The 9,767-nt window shown below is 30.3% G+C and overlaps 1 long non-coding RNA gene across 1 annotated transcript; it reads left to right on the plus strand.

The window, feature by feature from the left end:
• Window positions 1-106: 106 nt before the first annotated feature.
• Window positions 107-9,740, plus strand: LOC119839657. The gene is made up of 3 exons (XR_005288269.1): window positions 107-316; window positions 1,048-1,118; window positions 9,644-9,740. It is a non-coding gene; the product is annotated as an uncharacterized LOC119839657 (long non-coding RNA).
• The last annotated feature ends 27 nt before the right edge of the window (window positions 9,741-9,767 follow it).

Here is a 9,767-nt window from a genome sequence, read left to right on the forward strand (position 1 = left end):
TTTAAATACAATGTTCATAATTTTAAGTATAAATCGGTAAATTTATCGGTTTTCAATAAAGTGCCTCCAGCTGCTTTGTGTCAAGTTAACGTCAGCAGTCAGTCAAACCAAAAAATGGTGCAAGTGTCATTTGAGAATTGTGAGATGAGGGTCGTGTTTTGGTTCATAATATGATTTATTCATGATGTAAATAAAATGCGAAAACAGTGTTATAAATTAAAAAATAAAAAAATTCTATATAATGACTATAAGTTTAAAGTGAAGAGTGTTTTTCGAAGTGAATTTTGTTTAGTTTAGATACGTAGTTCACGTAAAGGTACTTATTATTCTTATTTGAAACGGCATATTTTTATCTACATTTAAATAGTTTTTTACTGGTAACTATATGAAATTATTTGATGTACGAAAAACGTCTAGTACTGTTTATATGATTTTTAATTAGATTTATTATAAAAAATACTTATTGGTTTTATACATAAACATAATAATAACACAACACAACATACGTTTTTAAACAACCATTTACTTTCCTCCGCTTCATAAATTTATATAAAAGTTTTTTTTTTTGTTTTTCCAGAACATATTTGCATAGTTTATTTTGTAACAATTACATTTTAAATATAAGTAAAATTTTAAAGAGAATAAGTTATTTTCAAAGGAAAAATTGAATAAGAAACAGGACATATGTTTATAGAAATTAAAATAATTACATGAACTAACCATAAAGTAAAAAAATATTTTTTATGTTTTAATTTTATGGGTTAAAATAATCTAATTTATTTATATATATACTCAATGTATGAAGTATGTTGTTGTATTCTCAACACATTTTAATAATTATAAAATTATCTTTCTTTATTTAGTTTCAATTACAAGTGATAAAAATTTAAAAGCTTGCATAATATATATTTTTTTATATGAATCATTGCCATTTGATATTCAAACATCATACTTTCTTATATTCTTAATAATATAAACATAGATTTCTTAAAAAACAATGAAATAATTATATTAGATTCCAATGAAATATGTTCTGTTTTGTTTCAGCACCAAAATGCATAAATACTACCTGTCATTGCTGCTGGTGCGGTTGGTGCTGCCAGCAGCATTTCTTTTAAGTAAGTGATAACACAAAAATATGTACAAGCAAATAGGCATAATTTTTTCCATGTTTACAGAGGCCTTTGAAAATATATAATGTGTCAGTAGAACAATGTATTATGATTCATTATTATATTCTTATCAATGTATTACTATAATTCATCATAATAAAACTCCACTATACATTTGAAATGTGGATAATATTTCTAGTGTATGCATGGGTGCAGTCAGAATTTTGGGGAGTTCAAGAAAGTAAAATCAAGAACTCATATAACCCTAATGAATAAAAAATATGTAAAAAATTGATAAAAATGTGTCTGAAGTAAATTGTGTGAATCCCTTTTCAAGCAGTGAAAGGACATAAAAAAAGTAGTTATGTATTGGATAGACTGCCTGTCCTTTTTTTATTCTACCAATTTTAATATTTTAACTTTTTTGAGGGGTGGAAGTGTGGAGTTGAACTCCGTAAACCTCCCTCTGGCTCTGCTTGTGTGAGTATGTAAACATTCTTGGATTTCATAAGCTTTTACTTAGCATATGTAAAGATAGAAGTTATCAATCACATTGTTATCTCTAACAACAAGAGTGACACGCTTTCTTGAACTGTTTATAAATTGTTTGAACTGTTTACGAAACAACAACTATTATTTGACATAAAATATTTTCCGTTCTTTCACTTTATAATTATTTCTTGATGATTTAACTTCAATATGATTTTCCTCTCAATAAATATAATTTCACCACACTTTGATTATTTCCTGGATAGTAATTATTATTTGTATTAATATCGTAATTCCACCAGGGAGATAAATATATATTGTATTGTTGGAAGATCAACTTATTATTTATTCTTCTATGATGAATCCTTGAGATTTTTAAAGGAGTAAATATCCAAAATTATCCATCACAATACAGGTATTCAATAGGACAATCTTAGAACCTGAATTTAGGTTAACTGTAATCCTACTTATCCTACTTCCCTCCTACTAATATTATAAATTTTGTAAGGATGTGTGTGTGTTTGTTACTCTTTCACGCAAAAACTATTGAACTCATTGCAATCAAATTTGAAAAACATATAGGCAAGTTATTAGCATATAGCCAATACGATATTCCTACGGGATACGGGCTTATTCGGGTGAAACCGCTGAGCGCAGCTTGTAATATATATATATTTCTATTACAAATGATATTTATCTAATCTTTGTTTTCAAATTAAAAATAACTTGCTCACAATTTCTACGATACTTACGACGGTATTGGCCTCTTCAGTTGGATTTCCCGAAATAAACATTACGGTCAATTCGTTTTAAAATTTGAGGCGATAAAAATCTCAAATGTTGAACTAACTTATACATAAATACATCTGTAATACGTGATAACGTAACTTCTTAGCAGATAAATCAAATTGAATTGATTTATTAATGGCAATTTCTAAATTTATTTTGTCACGTTAGATAAATTTGATGTTGTGGTATTCATACGATGTTTATATTTGCATTTAAAGCACTATTATCTCCTATATCTCAATAATTATACAAATCGTATGTAAACTTTATATCCTACTTTATACTACTTTATATCCTAAAAAGGGGATCGCGTTTTTCAATAACTCTGTCAGCTTTCAAAAAAGTCTAAAAAAAGTTCATTAAAAATGACAATGATAACTACGTACTATTTGAATATTGTTATTCAAATCAGTTGGATAATAATAATGTCGCATTGCGGGGAAGGAATAATGTATCCTCAGGGCGCGTCATTTTGGGTGCGTCCTAGCGATATGTATTTCGACCTGACCGAGTTGTCGTGGCCTACACGAGACCTTTGATTACTCCGCCAAATTGCACGCCCCCTTACGATTGCGTGATCGCTAACCGTGGCGGCGCTTGTTCTCTTGATGGTTGTAACGTGTAAAGTTTGTACGCACTTAACAGTAGCAAAACGGTTAACGTCTCTACTTGAGACTCATACGGACATATTGTAGTGAAATTAGTGGTCCTCCATCGCCGGCCATAGTAATCGGTAAAGATAACCTTTTATATAATAAATAAAATTAATTGTAAAGAATGAGTTGGTACGAACTTTTTCGTATTAGTTAGGCACTGCAGCGGCTGTATACTACGTATGATTTGGGACTCGTTTACTTAACTAATGGACCACGCCTGTCTGCACCTTGTCCTTAATTAAATGTCTGGTCATCGATTTCGAAGACAACAAGTTAAAACTATAAAGTTGACTACAATATACCTAATTTAAAGTATTCAACACTTTGTACCTTAGTCTTCCTAGGCTACAAAAGTCGATAAAAGTATAAAGAAAAAAATACCTAAAAAATATACAAAATCTTTTTCTTATAATCATAATTATGGATAATATTTACCCAAATTTTTAAACAGATTGTTTCCTTATATCTAATTAGACCGTATCCATTTTATCTGAAGGTAGGATAGGTCACTTATAAATTAAATTGTCATTTATTGGTTTATTGAATTGTCCATTTAATTAACCCTCGTTCCGTTTTTTATTTATTAGATATTTGAAAATGGATGAACTATAATTCGATCGTTTCATTCATTTATAATGCGTCATTTATAATGAGAAATAATCTAATTTATGAGTTACTTGCTGCGCTCTGCGGTTTCACCCGCGCAAGTCCGTATACCGTAGGAATATCGGGATAAAAAGTTGCCTATATGTTATTCAAATTGTCCAGCTGTCTATGTACCAAATTTTATTTCAATCAGTTCAGTAGTTTTTGTGTGAAAGAGCAACAAACACACACACATCCTTACAAACTTTCTCATTTATAATATTAGTAGAATAGTAGGATAGAATTTACCACAACGTTTACGTTATATTAGAGTTCTTATTTCTTCTCTACCATATTTTAGTTTTCGTGCCAAATTGGAAAAGATAAGCTCATCTTATTGAACAAAATATAAACATTTTTGTATCATATACCCAGGGCGTTGGGTGCACACTATAATTTATCGTGCAAATTACATGTTATAAATTCATTTTTTGAATACGTTTTCAAACTTAGTCGTCCAGCAGCTGAGTCGTGCCATTGTGATAAGATATCAATAAGTCACCATACCTATAACTTACCTTTATATTACTTTTATAATATAAAAAGTTGCAAACACGACACCCGCACCGGGAGCTAAATAAAATTAATTAAACTCCCGGACCTTTCTATGTAATGAAGGCAATGGTATCAACTGTCACGCAATCTTCATTTGCTTCAATGACGTCTATTACCAAGTTGTAAAAAATCTGCAGGTCTCCACCCTCTATTACTTACATTACTGACCGTATGTTAGATTTTATCTATACATTAGTATTAAAACAAATAAATGTTGTAAATTTTAATTAACTTTTAAAAGTTATCAATGAAATAATAGAAAGTTAGTCGAAGTCTTCAACGCATGTGTTACAACTGTTACAAGGTTGTAATTAAAAACGACTCGTTTTCTTACGTGGATACTGCTTACAATCCTATAACTTATGCTAATCGATGTTAGATGCTTTTAATATTATTGTAGTCGGTAATTCTTTTTTTTAATGCAACCAACTAACCTGTTATTTAAAGGAATATTTCTATCATAGAATAGTAAGTACAAGTAGTTCTACTAACTCTATATTTATTTAATCTCGGGCTCTAGGTAATTTATCTATCTGTATAAATTAAAATGAATCGCCGAATGTGTGGCAAAGCGTCAAACTAGAGAAATTATATTTAATCTTCACTGATTTGACAGTTACACACGTAGACAGGAAAAGGCATTACGGTGCAGCTAGTTGTTCTATATTTAAATAAAACTCTTTATCGAGCAACCTAAATTAGAAAGTTCGTAAAAATAGATTGGTGCGTAAACCAAAGATGATCGTGTCCAAACATTTTACGAGACCAATATTGGGAACAATAGAGGTTTATATATGTTGGCAAACAAGTGACATTTTCACTCTTCCTATGTATTTTTTTTTCACGTAGTTTAGTATATATAATTTCTGTAACTTTAAATGTACCTCTCTTCTCGTCACCGAGTTTAATCCTGGACAGGAAATTAAATAAAATGTAGCCTTTGTCACTCAGACAACATGCAGCATTGTAATGGTGAATTAATTTTATAAATCGTTCATGTAGTTTTTGTGTGAAAACATTACAAACAAACAGACAAAAACACAAATGATTCCTCACTTGAAAATATGAGTCCAAATAAATAACAATGAAATGTTATGAATAAAAATCTACAGGATATGTAACATAACATTACATAGGTATATTACATATTTTATTGTTTCTGTTTTCTTAACCACAAGAAATATATAAAGACCAATTATTACTATATTTAATTTAGCAATTTAGCACAAATTTGTAACTTTCTGAAAAGCAGTTTAATTTATTATTTATTGTATGTATATAAAAACTCAATATTTATAAAACGGGCAAACGTATTGGCATTCCCTGTAAAAGCAATATACTACATTAGCTCTCCGCCGCGGCTTTGCCCGCGTTGTCGCAGGAAAGATAGACCCGAGGATTTTCTCGCATGTTCCCGTTCCCGTGGGTTTTCCTGGATAAAAATTCTATGTCCGTCTTCTGGTTCTAAGCTACCTCTGCACAAATTTTCAACCAAATCGGTTCATCCGTTCTTAAGTTATATAATAGTGTAATTAACACCCCATTCTTTTATATATATTTATATATAGATAACCTAATTGTGTAGAAACGCACTGATTTTGGACATTTACGTATTGGGCCGGCTTGCCTTATCGTTTCTGATTCACAAGGTCATGCAGCAGTTCAACTGGTTAACTGACGTTATGATCTCATCACACTGTCGAACTTGTTCTCTGAGTATAATTATTATAATTAGCACTGCCATATTACGTATGTATTTCTAGGGTCTGCTTTTAGCCTTATAAGGATAATTTGGGCCGTTGGGCATGTATGCAGATTTTTTTTGTTCAATTAAAAATGTATCAATTTCTATGCACTATATTTGTGTCATAATTTAGCTTTCAATGCTTTTTCTATGACGTTAACGGAGAGTTTTAAAATACAGTTACATAATTTATATCGTCAATGCTTCCTAAGGGATTGGAATGTATCAGTTTACAAAACAGTCTACAGATTGCTATAAACATCTCATTTTAGGTTTGCGCACAGTAAGGTGACGAAATGTACGTTTTATTGATTGAGTAACGAAGACCTTTTCGTATTTTCTCAGTTTTTATATTCAATTTGCAGAGTTATTCTCGCATTGTATATTGCTGTAGCGTGTCGATAGGTTAAAAAATAAACACTCCAAATTTTTTTCCCGTTCGATTTGTTGAAGTATTTAAATTTAAGTTCGTTAGTATTCACACGAGGTGATCTATTTCATCTTACTACATTGAAATAAACAATTAATATAATATTATTTTGGCATAAATTTTACAATACACATTGGTCAGAGGGAATAAGAAAATGTGTGGGATAAACTTATCATAATAGAATACTGTATAATATGTACTTAATACAGTTTCTACACAATTTGTTCATAATAAGTAAATTAAATATTTATTTATTTATTCTTTATTGCACTTATTAAACTAATTAAAGATTTTAATTAAAGAAAAAAAAAGAGACAAATAGATAGAAGCTTGCATCTAAGTACAAGGGGCGGTCTTATCGCTTAGATCGATTTCTTCCAGATAACCTCGTACAATAGAGGACTATTATAATAATAATATGTTGTTATTATTATTCCGAAGAATCCCTGCGTCATTGAGTTCAATAATGTTCCGTTTAATTTACCACTTCTTGTGTCTCATATATGTTATCGACACACAGTACAAAATACTTAAATCGACACAAAGTAGGTACTTAAAAAAAGCACATTTCGCTAGGTAGTAGGTTCTTAGTTAATCGTTTCTCACTTTAAAACTACGAACAAGCAAATACATTGTGTCTTTTTTGCTAGCAATGTTTCTTTGGCCATTGTTTGTAAAGGCTACTCCTTATTTATGGAAGGTCTAACGTACACAGTTCACACGTAACTAAATAAAACATTACACTTAGTATATATAATATTTCCCGGATCACATAAAATATAGATTTTGGGAAGGCTGCCACTTGAGACATTAAACATTGATGAGATAATCTATTTGCTAATATCCAAATATGTAACTCTTATTAATAGCGCCAGGTCATTGATCTATTTACGAGTGTTACTATGTTGCACAACTATTCTTTATTTTGATTTCATTAATATGTTTTAATAGAATTATTTTACCTCGAATATCTCTCTTTCCTAGAAACCCCAGTTACTTTTTTACTTTATGCCATTTTTTCTTGATTATTTTAGGAAATCGCAAAAAACATATAAAAAGCATTGTATATAAGCAATAAATTTGTATGTGCGTTATTTAGTTGAAGCTGATAGCTGAGTATTTTTTTCTATTTAAACAGCTACAAATGTAAACTTGGCCTATATTCGTTTTGATTCTGACTCAGTGAACTCTAATTCGTGTCTGTAAGACTATTACTGCTTCGAAATATACTATGTGGTGTTTTAAAATGCTGAATGTATTTTAAGTCTTATAATCAAACAATCATAGAGCAAGGATTTCTCTGGTTTCTTACTGTAGTTTGAATCGGTTCTATTTTTTGATGATGTTTAAAAAGTATTTATGCTAAACATTTAAGTTGAATCAACGTGTTGTGGTCGACATTGCATGTTTCAGCTTTTTGAAAGTGCTTTTTGATAACGCTATTTGAAAGGGCTCTCCTCTCCTGCTCTCCGAAAAGCGTCGACATTTTAACAAACTTTCGAACAATATTGTTGATCAACTGCTACTCAATAAATATTAACAATGAATACGAGGTTTTACTGTAACTTGACAGGATTGGATTGTTTCACGATTTGACTTGAAATAACTCCCAAATAAATAACAGTGAGTAATCGTTAACTACCATTTGTGTTCATTCTGTGGAACTTCTCACAACAATAATTTAGATTTTAAATTTTGATTATGCAATTGATGGAAGGTATTAAATATATAATATACATGACTTTTATAAGTTTTTAATGCGTTCGTTATTATAAAAATTAAAGGGCTAGGTAATAGTCGTCACAAAGCACAGGGGAATAATTAAACCACACAATTGAAGGTCATGTTCGTAAGAGTTATGAGGATAAGCAGATAAACTTTAAACGTAAAATATTAATGATATGTAATCTATAAAATTAATTCCAAAAGGTCTTCTTAACGATAAAATACTGGCATGCCCGGTATGCCAGTATTTTTTAGACTGTAGCCACTTGTTCTGGGTTGACCCGGGATTAAAAATAGCCTTTGATTGTCAGTAAATACCATAGGTTTCTAATGGTAAAACAATTTAAGCAGTCGATTGCAACAATTTAAGCAAAGCTTTTGCGTTAAATCGTAACAAATAAAAAGCTTTTCTCTCTACTATACTACTATAATGTGGTTTACAGAACTTACATTTACTTTAAACAATGAAGTATATATTTTTAATACAATTGTGAATATTATTATCTATGAACATAACGGAACACGTTTGTTAGTTGTGTGTGTGCATTGTATAATAAAACTGCGAATATTTATAGATGTTCCAATATCAATTACACAATGGTAGGTAGCGGTCTTTTGTATACTGTTTACTCATTCATTTAGTGCGATTAGTATAAAAGTCTCGAAACAATATAAATTATGTATGCAAATAAAGTTCTCTGTTTATGAATCGATTCATCACTTTCGATAACAACAATTTCTTACTGATTCATGTTTTTTTTCCTTGCGTTTGAAGTTAAAGTTAAGTGCATAATAACATCAAAGAGCATTGGAAATACCAGGTCAGTTAATTTAGTACTGAAAGGGAATAGCAATAAAAGGCAGGTCGGTTCCAGATAGTGGAAAAATGGGTCGAAGTATAAAACGCTATATACACTTGCTACGGTGAAATGTTAGCATGGCATTTCATCGCTAGGAAAATGCGCTTTATATTATCAGATACAGAAAGTAGGTTCGCGAAACGAACGATAAGACTTTAAAAATATTTTTTATATCCATTTTTACAAATATTGAGGATGAGATATCGATTAGTATCCCCTGTTATCTAATCCTTTGTATATGTGTATCTGGTTTAATTAAAACTCTTTACGTACAATTATAAAAGTTCAATCAATTTATTTATATTTTATACATATCTCATTGGTCTGATGAAATATAAGTTTTAGTAATAACTAATATTATAACTATCCTTATATGTTCCGATTGAAATCAAAGGCTTAATTTGATGACTACAGAATACCGATGAGTAGTATCTTTAAATTGTTAAGCAGCGGTCTCAAGGACATAACGTTACGTCACGCCTAGAGTATTAAGTTTAGGGTCTGTAAAATGACGTAAGCCTTAAAATAAATATAATGGAATTTCTTACCGTGCATACTGCATGCAACGCACATACCGATAACATATATTGATTGCATTGATAAGATTACGTACACACTCGTCTGTTTTTTTTTTTCAGGTATAGCACTACGACCGTTTGGCCTCTCCCTTATATACCTCCTTCTCTACTTAATAGCACCATTCCCTCAAGTTCCTGACTCCAAAACGTTTAAAGGCAAGTATTTACGACATAAATTAACATT

This window comes from Zerene cesonia, chromosome 1 (assembly GCF_012273895.1).
Source record: "Zerene cesonia ecotype Mississippi chromosome 1, Zerene_cesonia_1.1, whole genome shotgun sequence".
Lineage (NCBI taxonomy): Eukaryota > Metazoa > Arthropoda > Insecta > Lepidoptera > Pieridae > Zerene > Zerene cesonia.